Raw genomic sequence first — 12,735 nt, forward strand, 5'->3', positions numbered from 1 at the left:
CTCAAGGTCAGATAAGAGACACATATTCTTCCACTGGGTCAGTTTACTTTCTATTAGAGTAGAGATGTCAGGGAGAGGGTTAGACTGAATAGCAATGTATGCCTGTGTGTCACTAAGTTGTCTATTGATTTCCAAAATATAGTCAGATCTGTTCATGACCACTACATTACCCCCTTTGTCAGCTTCTTTGATTACTAAATCTGTGCGATTGGAAAGTTCCTGCAAGGCCATTGATTCCCTATGTGTCAGATTGTTCTTGTGTTTATGCGGACGTGTCCCAAGTTTATCCTCAAGCTGGAAAAGTTCTGTGCTCACTGCTTTGTGAAAAACGTCGATGCAGTTATCTGGAGATAAAATTGGGACAAGGGTAGATTTGGGTTTAAGTCCACTGTCCAGATCTAAATTGGAAGGGATGTCGAGATGGACTAGTAATTCCTCAAGACATACGAGGGACAAAGAGGGGTTGTCAAGTGAAAGAACTGTCTGTATGTCTTGCAGATCTTTAATAGATCTATTGCTGGTTGGTGTGGGAATGGGCGATTCTTTAGTAGTCACTGTTTTGTTGTGGAAAAACTTCTTTAGTTTAAGGTTCCGTACAAATTTAAAAAGGTCGATGTGTATGTTGGTGTAATTAGGCGTTGAAGTAGGAGAGAAGCCCAGACCTTTTTTCAGAACCTTTATTTCATAAGTAGACAAACAAGAGCTTGATAGGTTAATGACTTGCACAGAGTCATCTAATGTTGTTGATGGAACATGGTCTGGTTTGTTTATTGAGACTTCTGAGTCCTCGAGATGGATCGTGTTGTTACGCCCCCCCTTGTGTTGTTTGTCGTGTTTGAACCCTCCCCTACGGGTGGGTTTCGGTTTGTACCTGGTCTGTTGAAACCCTGCCGTATCCCTCTTCTGTATCATCCTATTTCCTCTAAAAAAGAATTTGATTGGAGAGATGCATTGGTGGGGGCTGTGTTGCCAGTGGGTCTGTTCAAGGGAGTGTCCGTACCGTCACTAGAGAGATTGGAAATATCAGAAAGGCTATCAGAAATGGAACCTGCCGGAGTGGCATTTATGTTAGGCTTATTGGTGTCTCTATTTACCTGATCGAATTTGCGTGCAAAAGTGTATATTCTGCCACTGCTGTAGTCATTCTCGTCCCTAATAAGCTTTCTCATCTTTTTGTCTTTTACATATAGTTGGTACCCATTTAGTATATCTCTCATGATGGTATAGTTTTTATCAGTGGCTTCTGTGAGGTTTAAATTCTTGATTTCCTCTTCCAGAGAAGCAATGTCCAAAAGTAGTTTGTTACGTTTCCTGTCAGCATGCTTAATAAGTATGTTAATCATGCTGAATGAAGTGGAGGAGATAAGGTGTTCCCACTCCCCAAGTAGATCTGGGTCAAGGTCTTCAAATGAGGGAAATATTATGACCCGTAGTCCCCTAGGAATTTGTTTGAGTTCCAGATATCTTTTAAGAGTTGTGATGTCCCACCAACGAGCTAGCTCCTGTTTTTTTAGTCTTTCTAGTTTGATAAATTTATGCTTGAGTCCCTCTTTGGGTGGTGTGGGGTTCATTGTGTGTGCAGCCAGAGATTTTTTGGAAAATAGTTCAGCAGCTAAGATATCTCTGTTGTCGTCAAAAGAAGCCATGCCTGGGAACCTGGTAAGGAACAAATCAAAGGTATACAGAAAAAATATAGTATAGCATATGTCAAAATAAACGGAGTGCAGCCTACCACAATTGGACAAAGCCAAGCAAACACAAAACGTACAAGGGTAGTGGCGGTCAAAGTGCTGCACCTCCATATCGTTACAGTTTATATTAAGCAACAAAGTCAGAGAGTATGAGAGACTGGTGCCATGTTGGTCGAGTGCCCAACTACCCAATAGGCACTGAGCAACCGTAAACCGTTACCCAATCTGTGTACCCGGCTGCGGGCAGCTCCGGTCATTCGCTCTAAACATTTTGTGATGTTAACATGCGGACCTTATATCCCTTAGCAGTCAACTTTAAGACCTAAATTGGACGGATCGTCCAGCCCACGAGACCCTTGCCCCCCCTTACCCTAATCTCATTCGTGGTGCCTGCTCTAAACACTGTGCCATATTATCGACGTTTACATCTTGCCGAATGTGTGTACCATCCAATAAGCTAATCGTTACTTAGTGTGCACACCCGGTCTCTGGCAGCTTTGTACACCTGCTCCAGATACCCTTGGATGGTAGCAGGCGCACGTAATCTTGAACCGCCCTATTACCCAATGCACATATCCATGTTATATGGCTAACCTTGCACCTTATGGACACGCACTACCATTTGTTTGTGTCTATATTTGCTTATCTTCAGTTAACAAGCACTACCAATGAATCCACGTCCATCAGGGTTATTAGTTCTCAATACTAGCAAGCACCTCCTGTCAGGCCCCTTGTCCCCCCTATTTTTTGGATATATATCTTATCCACAGGGGTTCTCTGCATGGACAACCCTTATACTATATATATATATTTCACCTCAGACTCTCTCATGTTTTAGGACCTTGTTTGGAGGCTTATCAGGGCTTCCTCGTCTCTATCTTCGGTTACTGGAAGAGTAAACACTGACCTTGCCAGGCTCAGCACATACCTTCTACCTACCTGCATACCAATTGCGGTCATATTTTCCTTGGCCAGACGGGCCCAGGTATGTTATTAGGATTACTCACTCTTATCACGTTTCTCTTTCCACCGCGCTTCACAGCGCATCTCTTCTTTTCCCTGGATTGGAAGCTTCTGTGGGCTATCTCCTCTCTTCTTAACATCTCGCGTTTTTCATGTCCACTATTTAGTACTCGTGTTTTATGGTATTTTCCTCGGATGCACTAGCATCAGCACTTCCAATGTTATATAATCATTACTGGATGCTCTCTGGTGTCGAATTCACTCCCATCTCTTTTTTCTCTCACCTCATAACCAACTGAGAACACACAAGATCACTTAGCTTGCCATGCCTTTCACTTTCTCTTCACTAGCGTGTGCATGTTCACACATTTATATGATAAGCGGATCACGGACACATTATAGTCTCTTATAATTTTTACTGACACAACGTAGGATTACTTTTACAACTGTACATACCATTCTGTATCGATTACTGTTTTGCAGCCTTGATAAAGTCACTTGTGTGATGAAACACGTGTTGGCTGTTTTTCTGCAAGATGAAACTTACCTACGACAAACGTTGTCTAAGAATAAAAGACTTTGTTCAACACCAACTTGGAATCAGCGCTTTCTTCTCCGCTTCTGGACTCACACTACCAGGGATACCTTTTCCTACAAACTTTGCTGGACTCTGCTCCTCTGAGTGCCTTGGTCATCTTGCAATAATTGTCATTGTGTATCTTGGTACACAACTCTCAGTGCCTATTGGGTAGTTGGGCACTCGACCAACATGGCACCAGTCTCTCATACTCTCTGACTTTGTTGCTTAATATAAACTGTAACGATACGGAGGTGCGGCACTTTGACCGCCACTACCCTTGTACGTTTTATCAATGAATCTGAATTTCAGCTGTTTGACATGGTTGAGCATTTAAAATTGGAGCACCTACTTTTTATCACAATTTAACAGAAGATGTGAATATGTTAATTAATCAGACAAATCAATATTCTGTAGTATTGACTCCACTCTATTGATCGGTTGCAAAGGATTTGAATATCAATCCAATAAGTATTCACTAATAGTTAATTTGTTCCATTCATTAGAAAACTATATCATCACCATTGTTCTTAAATTAATCAGCTCCGAACGAAAGTGGAAATGCTATTTTTAAATTACCAATCCGCAAGGTGTGTGTGCTATCTGATTGTTGATAAACTATGCCCGCAATAACTTTTACATATTCTAATAGACAAGTAAAATATTTTAAATTCTATGCCCTGCCATAGCAAGTTCGGCAGAAGGCTTGACAGTGACAGGCACCCGAGATGTCACCACTCAGCACCCAGCACAGGGCAGGAGTGGACAAAATACACACTACTTGTCTGATACCTTCATGACTAACTCACATGTCCAAATCAATGCAAAACAGTCACAGGATGGTGCAAGCTGTGAGGCAGCTGATAAAAATGTGTGCCTCCGTTTAAGTGGGCAAAATAAGAAGTTTAAAAAAATGAAAACTCATAGGGTAAAAGCGCTAATTTCTATTCCATTGCGACCAGGTAATGATGATTCTGCACACACAAGTTAAGATATGGGCGGCTACCAAAATCTAAGAGTCTTTCCTTGTTTCAGCAAAGGTAGTCAGGCAAGCGGTAGGTGTTTGCTGACTTAGGCCACCAGAGACTCACAGGATTCAGACCATGTAATGGAGGGCACACATTAACTCAGATGTAGGCAATGTTTCTCAAATAAATGCAGAGGTATGTAGAAAGGAGGCTCTTGTTGATGTTGGCAATCAGGAATTCACACTCTACGGTCCTCTGGGCTTTCTAGTGGAGCTAGATATCACTCCTTTACCTTTCCAGCATGACTATGAGGGCCCACGCAGAGCGAGCATATCACAAGCAAAGGGGCACCACTCTTGTATGACTAGTAGAAATTAAAATCAAAATAAGCTCAGGGATATCAATTCAATCCCACCTTGAGCTAGGTGGTAATTTAAAACCGGGATTATGTATTTGGAATTAAACTCATACACACAGTGTTTATAATTATTCTCTCTTACCTCCTGAGAGTAATAGGCGGGGCCAGAAAGGAGACATAAAGGAGGAGTAGAGGTACAAGGTAATTTACAGGCAGGAATATGTGCCCTAGGAACAAGAATAATCAAGCCAATATTTTAAGGCTGCTTAATAATAATTCCGAATTAAGGCATTTAAATTTGAATCAATTCTGCCCATTGAATTCTTCCCCTTACCGGGTGAGTCTACGAGGCAACAAACTCTGACAGCTCGGACTTTCGAAGATGCAGGTGCACCTGTTTTTAGTATAAGTGCAATTTGTTCTCAATGAGAAGTACTCATGTCACCTCCAAGAAGCTGCTTTAGCTGTACCTCAAATAAACCAGGACACTCAATACTGATGTCAACCTAGAGGGGATTCTTACTCTGGCATAAGTAAAGCAAGTGAGCTACAAATAACATAAGGCCATATGTACATCATTTCGGATTTACGATTTCCAAATAGTGCATCAAAACAAATCGCTATTAGGGAATTGCAAACCAATATGTATGTAGCCACTGATTCCATTGATAGCAATTCCTACAGATTCACATTCACAATTAGGAAATCGCAAATTAGGAAAAGTTGCATTCTGGATGGAGAATGATGATGTCAGACTAGGAAGTTTACAGATACAGAGTGTGGCCACAACCCAGAGTTCTAGGAAGGTGCTGGAAGGGAGGAGTGCTCCTGCCTGACTGCTGGCAAGGGGATATCTTTGACTGCACTGCACCATGTCCAAAGATGATGGGGACAAGGAATCTGGGAGCAGAAAGCCAAAGATTAAATTCTCTGAAAGGGAGATGTAGCTCAGAGCAGAGGAATGTGTGGTCCATATGGATCAGCTATCCAGGAAGGCCGGTCTTTCTGTTCCTGAGAGCCAGAAGGCCAATGTATGGAACAGCATCTTGGAGAAAATAAATTCCCTTGGCGTAACAGTGGACCATCCCAGAAATCTGCAAAAGGTGGTATGACCTGAGATCCCGCACAAAGGAGAAGGTTACCAGCAGGATGGCTGAGGGTCGTGACACAGGCTATGGACCCTCAAAACATCCCCCTCTCACTCCCATGTAAACACACATCAAGGGACCGGAACCAGAAAGTGTGGTGGCAGTGTCTGACATTGACACCTCTGCAGGCACCACCCAACGTAAGTCCACTCCCCTTTACTCACTCCCCATAACGTAACAAGCTCTCTGTCCCCAACATATTGCTGCCACCTCAGAGTGAAGACAGCTCTAGCATCAGTGCCACATCTATGGAGGAGGTATGCTGTAGCAGGCAGCAGAACATTTCTGGGTCTGACATCCCCACTCCCACAGGCGAATGATGCTGACAAGTTATCCAAATGCAGAGGCTGGAAGAAGTGACTATCCTGAACACTCAGAGTCATGGGTCTACTGTTTATGTTTGTAATGGCATACTTTGTTGCCTAGTTAAAACAATGTTACATTTGCAATGGATACAGTTGCTTTAGGAGAGTGACATAATTGTAACACGTTGAATAAAAGGTGATCTTTATGTTATGCACCATGCATTGCCATCCTGTGTTATGTCCATTCTTTAGATGTGGTAATGACTCTTACCTCATAATTGGTTGTTGGTGATCTCTGTCCATCGTGCAAAACCCTCTGCTGCACGTGTCCAATTATGCTGCACCTGTAGCAGTGGTAAGCCATCATCTGAGTCAGATTCCTCTTCAATGGCTATGCTGTGCAGACCTCTCCACATGGCAATGTTGAGTAATGTGATACATGTGGCAATTATCTTAAAGCATGTCTCAGGTCTCTACAGCAGTGCCCCGCCATTCTTGTGGAGGCAGCAAAACCTGGACTTCAGTATCCTGAAGGTCCTCTTGATGATGGAGCGTGTTGTCTTGTCTGTCCTGTTGTACTGCCTCTCACTTCTTCTAGGAGCCAGGTATGGTGTGAGAATCCAGGGACGCAAGGGATATGCACTGTCTCCTTAAGAGTATGAGAAGTGATACTATTAGGTCACATTACACACATAGTTCTGCACGATGTATTCATGGAGTCAACTATTCTCTTATTACTCAAGGAACCATTGCCGAAGTCGCCCTGTGAGAGTTGGTTTTGTATACCACTGTGGTGAAACATGGACTCATGGGTGCTGCCTGGGAATCTGGCCACGAGGTCTGTTATGATACATGTGGCATCACACACTACCTGCACATCAAGTGAGTGTGAGGTTATCTTGTTCCTATATATGTATTCAATTGCTGACAGGGGACATATGGCATTAGGTGTCCCATCGACACAGCCGATGACATTGGTGAACCGTGTTACCTGGTAAAACATTAGTTTGGTGTGTTGCAGATATTGGGGGTATTAGGAAAATAAATGTATTTGTTAACGTTGCTAACCACCCTCCTTGCCAAAACATACAGAGCTGCCATTCTGAAAGCCCTTGATGCATTTTGGGTATCTTTTTATAGTTTGCACCTAGTTACCACTAGATCTAAATTGATGGTAATTTCATTTCCTAAATGGCCATTTTGCAGTTATTCAAATTAGGAAATCCTTTGTACATGTGGTTAGCGATTCGCTATTTGGAAATCGCTATTAGCGATTTCCTATTTTGGAATTTCCAAAATGTGATTTCTACTGGATAGAAACCGCAATTTTCACCACTGCAAATGCCTTTCATACATACCGAAATGTCATTTTATATTTCCTAACTGCCTGAAATTGCAATTTGCACCATTAGGAAATGCAAAATTTCTTCATACATATTGCCTATGGTAATGATGCTGTAAAGGCACTACTATAGCTTGTCTAACTTGGACAACAGGACAGCCCAGGATTGGAGCTGGCTTTGCAAACGTGCTACTAGGTAGTGTTGAAAGGCATACATGGCAATGCATCTCAACAACAAAAATATATAAAACCTGTAAGTATAAAAAATATATAAAAAAATATACATAAAATCTGTGCGGCGCTCCCCCAAGATCCTCAGAGTAAAGGCCGTCCGTCACTTTAAGGTTACTTACAGAGGGAAAAAAAATTGATCTATGGGCCAAAGCGGCGAGAAAATGGGATAGGCAAGAGGTTTTGGAGCTGACAAGGGATTGCTAGGAGAAAGTCAATCAATTAAATTTCAGGTCACTTAGAGGTGCAAATTGGCATTGTATGATATTTTTCAGCAAATGGCCGTTGTATTGCACCCCGCAAGCCCTGTCCCGGATTACCTCCAGCTGCCCTGATGTCTGTTTTCGCTGCCAAGCACAAGGTATAGCAAATTGGACGCATGTGATCGGCACATGTGGGCTTATCCAAGATTACTGGGATAGGGTATTGAAGTTGTTAACAGCCACCCTTCAGATCTCCATAACTCCGACTATCTGGTTCTTGGATTTGGGCTATGACCCTGTGGCATGGCTTCCACCTAGCTGGGCGAAAATAGTTTTTATTGCCACTGCTATTGCTAAATCCCTCTTACTAAAAAACTGGCGCTCCGTGCAGATCCCTACTTCTGCAGAATGACTGAATAAAATGGTTTTGGTAAGAAATCAGGAACTCAAGTACGCAAAGAGAGTAGTGGGGCTCAAGAAATGTTCCCAAACCTAGGGCGCATTATTTCGAGATGACCGGTAGTAACTACATTTAGGTCAGGATAATTAAATAAGTGGTGCTAATTAGATCAATTGTATTAAAAGGGCGCTATCACTATGGAAAAGCTGTATGATAAGTTATGTATCTGAAACTGGCTATTTTCATTTGTTCGATCTCGCTAAAAAAAAAAAAAAGCATTTGTCCTATTAGTAAACATCTACATGAATTATCAAAAACATGTTAAATTAAATAAATATGTAGATTTATTCTACAATGAGATAGAATCATCAATGACAATATATAAAAATAGTTAATTGGTAATTATGGGAGATTTTACATTGATTAATTCTCAAATCACTATACTTGGTACTCAGTTAAAAAACATTTGCCCGGTGCAGCTCGGTTGTTGGCTCTGGGTACCTTGGGCCCTTGAAGAACCTACAAACCCTAGGCCTAGCAACAGAAAGGGATAAAGGAAATTGTTGTTGTTTTTTTTCCGCTTTATTTTGCCTGGTGAAGGCAATGAGACTTTGTACACAACACCTCTGGCAAAACAAAAGTACAGACTTCAGGGTCACTTTAAGTGATTACGCGCTATTCTAAGAGTCACTCCATTAAATAAGTTAGGGTTACCGTGGGTTAGTGGATGTAGATTCCCTTTTCGTTGCCTCTTTACTAGGAGGCTAATAAGGTTGTTGGGACTTGCGGTCATTGAGGAAAGTGGGGTGTTTCAAGGGTTTGTCTCTCCTGCTACCCCTTGCGTTTTGGTGAATCGGCGACCACGAAATGGGTGTGTTTCCACGCGCTGGGCTGGCTTGCAGTTCGTGTTGCCTAGCGTTGTAAAGGTGCTCTTTGTCTGTTTGTGGAAACACAGCTATGTTGTTCCCTCCTATTGAATAATTTTACCAGCAGCTATAGTAGGTTCGGCTAACTCCTACTTAAAAGCTGCCTGGTGGTGGCACTGGCCTGCTGCTGCGTCCCCTTCCCTCGTCACGTACCCGGCCGCGCGGCTTCTCTGTTTTACTGCTCCAGGGCAGAGGGCAGAGGCTGCGACCCGCTATTGATTGGTTGCCGAGTCCAGAGTCCGCGCGCCTTGTTGCGCTGCTCTGTACTGCCGCGAGCCAAGAAGGGGAGCTGCTGCTGGCACACTCGACAGGTAACACCACATACTCGGCCTTTGTATGCTGAACGTTTTTGTAAATATCGCAATATGTAGAAACCTTAGGCACACAAAGGAAAACGGATACATATCTAACATTGACGCGTATACTCAGTTATAGCATTTATTTTCACATCCTAAATTTCTGTGGCATAATTTTGTTTTTAAAAAAATTAGGGGGTAAGATACAAATGCGGTTGTTTTCATGGTATAGGAAAATTCATATTTATCTATTTACTTAGCAGCAATTTAGATTGTAGGTTAATTTCAGGCCCCTTCATTCACTTCACACCTTCTGCCCTGGTCCATTAGCAATGAGCCTTCTGCGCCATTACGCAACCCTCCGTTCCGTCTGGGCCTATCACACCCCCACGAAGACAACTGTTCTGTCACCTTTTAAATAGTCACTATTTTAAGCTGCGGCTGGGTCTTATCTTAGTCACTAAAATTCAGTGATGTGAACCTGAGGCTCCCCGAAATCCACTCCTGTGTACCCCCAAAAAACGATGGTAGAATATGCAGTCGAAGGGGGAGGGCAGGATTTGAGCGGGGCAGGGAGGGTTATTAGAGTTACGGGTGCCAGTAGGAGGGAGGAATATACTCTAAACAGTCTTCACGTACATTAAATATATCTAAGAATATGTGTTTGAAAAGAGTTTGAGAACATACTTCAGCGTACAATTAGGTGAATTGAGAATACGAAAGGCAGATTGTTACATTTTCTGATCACAGGCTTGAGTCCCGAGAGCCTGTTGCAGTGCTCTGTCGCAGATTACAGTGGCAATGAGCTAGTTTGGTGAGGTTTCACACCTGTTGCACATGCCATGTAAACTGGCACCTGCAGGTCACAGCTCTGATTCCATTGAAATAGACCAGCAGGGCCAGTGTCAGCTACTGTGATGTGTTTGTAACGTGCCAGTCACAGGCTTCAAAGACAGTAAGCTATTTTGATGGGTTGATGCACCTACCGAGCAATGAGGGAGAGAAAGAATGTGAGAGTGTGTTTGCGCATATGTGTGTGTTAATGCGAAAGAGTGAGCAAACCTCATGATCAATATTTGATATTGTTTTGTCCTAACGCTTTGGAGCCATATGGAGTATTTACTGAGGACACATTTATATCAGCCGGAATATGAGGTGCAATGGAAAGGACCATATTGTGTGCATGGAGTATTGTTGAAAACCTATTGAAACCGAATGTGACGAGGATGTGGGGGGGAAACAACATGTTAGTAGTACATTACTAAACTGTAGACATATTTAGTTTGCCATTACACATTTATATATGCCAGGCATTTTGAGACAAATCGAGGGGCACCATTTTACCCACAGTTAAACATACTGAAACTTGGATTTTAGCCATGTCTTCATGGTCTAAGATCAACAAGAGTGCATTTAAATATGTTAATAATAGAAGCTGTTTCTCAAAGTAGTAGGTAGGTTGTGTGTGCTTCTGTACAATTAATAAGACAATTAAAGGATATATAAATTGCCATATCTGGGTAGCATGCATAACCATAATAAGGGGCTAGGCACACTCCGTATTTTCATCTATAAAGTTGCACCAAGAGCCATGTACTTTTATCTTTCTTCATAAATCCCATTTTCCCTCCTGCCCTTTTTGCAAAACAAACCCCCAAAGCAAGCAGTTTCCCATCACAGAAAATCTATGTTAAGATTGTGTTCAGTAGCATACGAAAAATAAATATGTAAACAATTCACAGAGCAGAAAATGCAAGAAGCATGTTTTACAGTGTGAAATGTTTCTCTGGAATTTCAGTGCAAAACCTGCAGGATTCGACGATGTTAATCATTGCTCTGTCTGAGGGAGGGAGGGAAGAGCAGGGGTTACTTTAAGCCTTTAAGCCAACACTTCAGAGTTACACACTTGTCTGTTTCAGTGCTGCTGATGCACAGTGAAACCTGACACAGGCAAGCCCAACTCCAGCCCACAACCCCAAATACCAATCTGAAGAAGTTCATTTTTGGGTGGGTGTGACACCATGTATCCTCCTGAAGATACTTACCTGTATGGGACCTGATTTAGAGTTTGGCGGACATGTTACTCTGTGACAAATGTAATGGATATCCCACCTGTATTACAAGTGTATTACGCCCTATGGCACCTGCAATTAGACTGATGGGATCTCCAAGAGTGGAACTATTATATGCTGCTTAAACAAATTGCCAAAGACACACCTAGTTTGTTGTGTGCCCCACACAGGTGTGAGTTATGCCTAGAGTGTGCTGAGGGAGCCAATATATCAACAACACAAACAAATGCCATTTTGGCACACACAGGCGTATGTGTGCCTTAATGCATCAAATAAGTCAGAGGTTAAACGATCCCACAGAAGACAAAAAGTAAGAGCAATGTCAGACACAGGGATAATAAGTACAAAGTTCAATTACAATATTAATTACAAAATATATGATTCAAAATAATTCAGTATTTTAACCCTATCAGAACCCTTCCCATCAAGCCCACGCAAATGACAATTAATACAAAAAAAGAAATAAAAAAAACTCAACGTAAATAATAAAAACAAGGCTTGATATCTCAACAAGAGGGCATGGAAAAGGTAAAACAACAGGCAATTACCTCCAAAAACGTTTAGGTAGGACGCCCAGCAAATTATCCATACCACTGAATTGGCCTCTTCATCAAGCTGGTTTGTCTATGTTTCGGTCCTGTTTAAATGGTTGTTGGGACCGTTTTCAGGACTCGGTGAAGGTTACACATTATTTAAGTAAAGGGTGGTAAATTATTAGTATTATTGCACCTGATAAAATCCAACACGAGGGAATTCAGGTGTAATAAATAACATTTATTCCAAGTTTTTGGTGAATAACATGCAGATTTTAGTGCTTAGCACACCAAGATCTGCATGTTACAGTAAATACTGTACTGTTTCCCCCTACCAAATTCCATCAGGTTTGACCTGCTTAAATTGGATAAGGTAATTACTATACCCGTAATTACAGGATGCAGTAAGTACCACGCAACTCAAAATTTCGACTCGTGCCCAAACAGGGGTTTGGGCAGGTGTCAGCAAACACAGACTTGGAGTCACGGTCTCTAAATCTCTAATTTCCTTTTTCTATTTGAATCCAATTTAGTACTGCACTGTCATCTTTGATTAGAAGTGTGGTCTCTGGGATGCCATTCTATTTGGAGTCTCTTTAACGTAGTAATTGTAGGATATATTGCATGGACTAATTCACTGCAGTCCTTAGGCTTGGAAAGATCTTTGCTTCTAGTTGAGAATTATTTGAGGGCTGATGTGTATTATGCAGTTTTAGCTCCAT

At 42.0% G+C, this 12,735-nt stretch overlaps 1 protein-coding gene across 1 annotated transcript in view; it reads left to right on the top strand.

The window, feature by feature from the left end:
• The first annotated feature begins 9,401 nt into the window (after nucleotides 1-9,401).
• The window catches only part of ATP7B (ATPase copper transporting beta), a 515,812-nt gene continuing 512,478 nt past the window's right edge, over nucleotides 9,402-12,735 (top strand). Inside the window, exon 1 of the mRNA XM_069205459.1 lies at nucleotides 9,402-9,423. The gene's annotated coding sequence lies outside the window, so the exon portion shown is untranslated. The remainder of the gene's footprint in view (nucleotides 9,424-12,735) is intronic.

Source organism: Pleurodeles waltl, chromosome 8, assembly GCF_031143425.1.
Source record: "Pleurodeles waltl isolate 20211129_DDA chromosome 8, aPleWal1.hap1.20221129, whole genome shotgun sequence".
NCBI classification, from domain to species: domain Eukaryota; kingdom Metazoa; phylum Chordata; class Amphibia; order Caudata; family Salamandridae; genus Pleurodeles; species Pleurodeles waltl.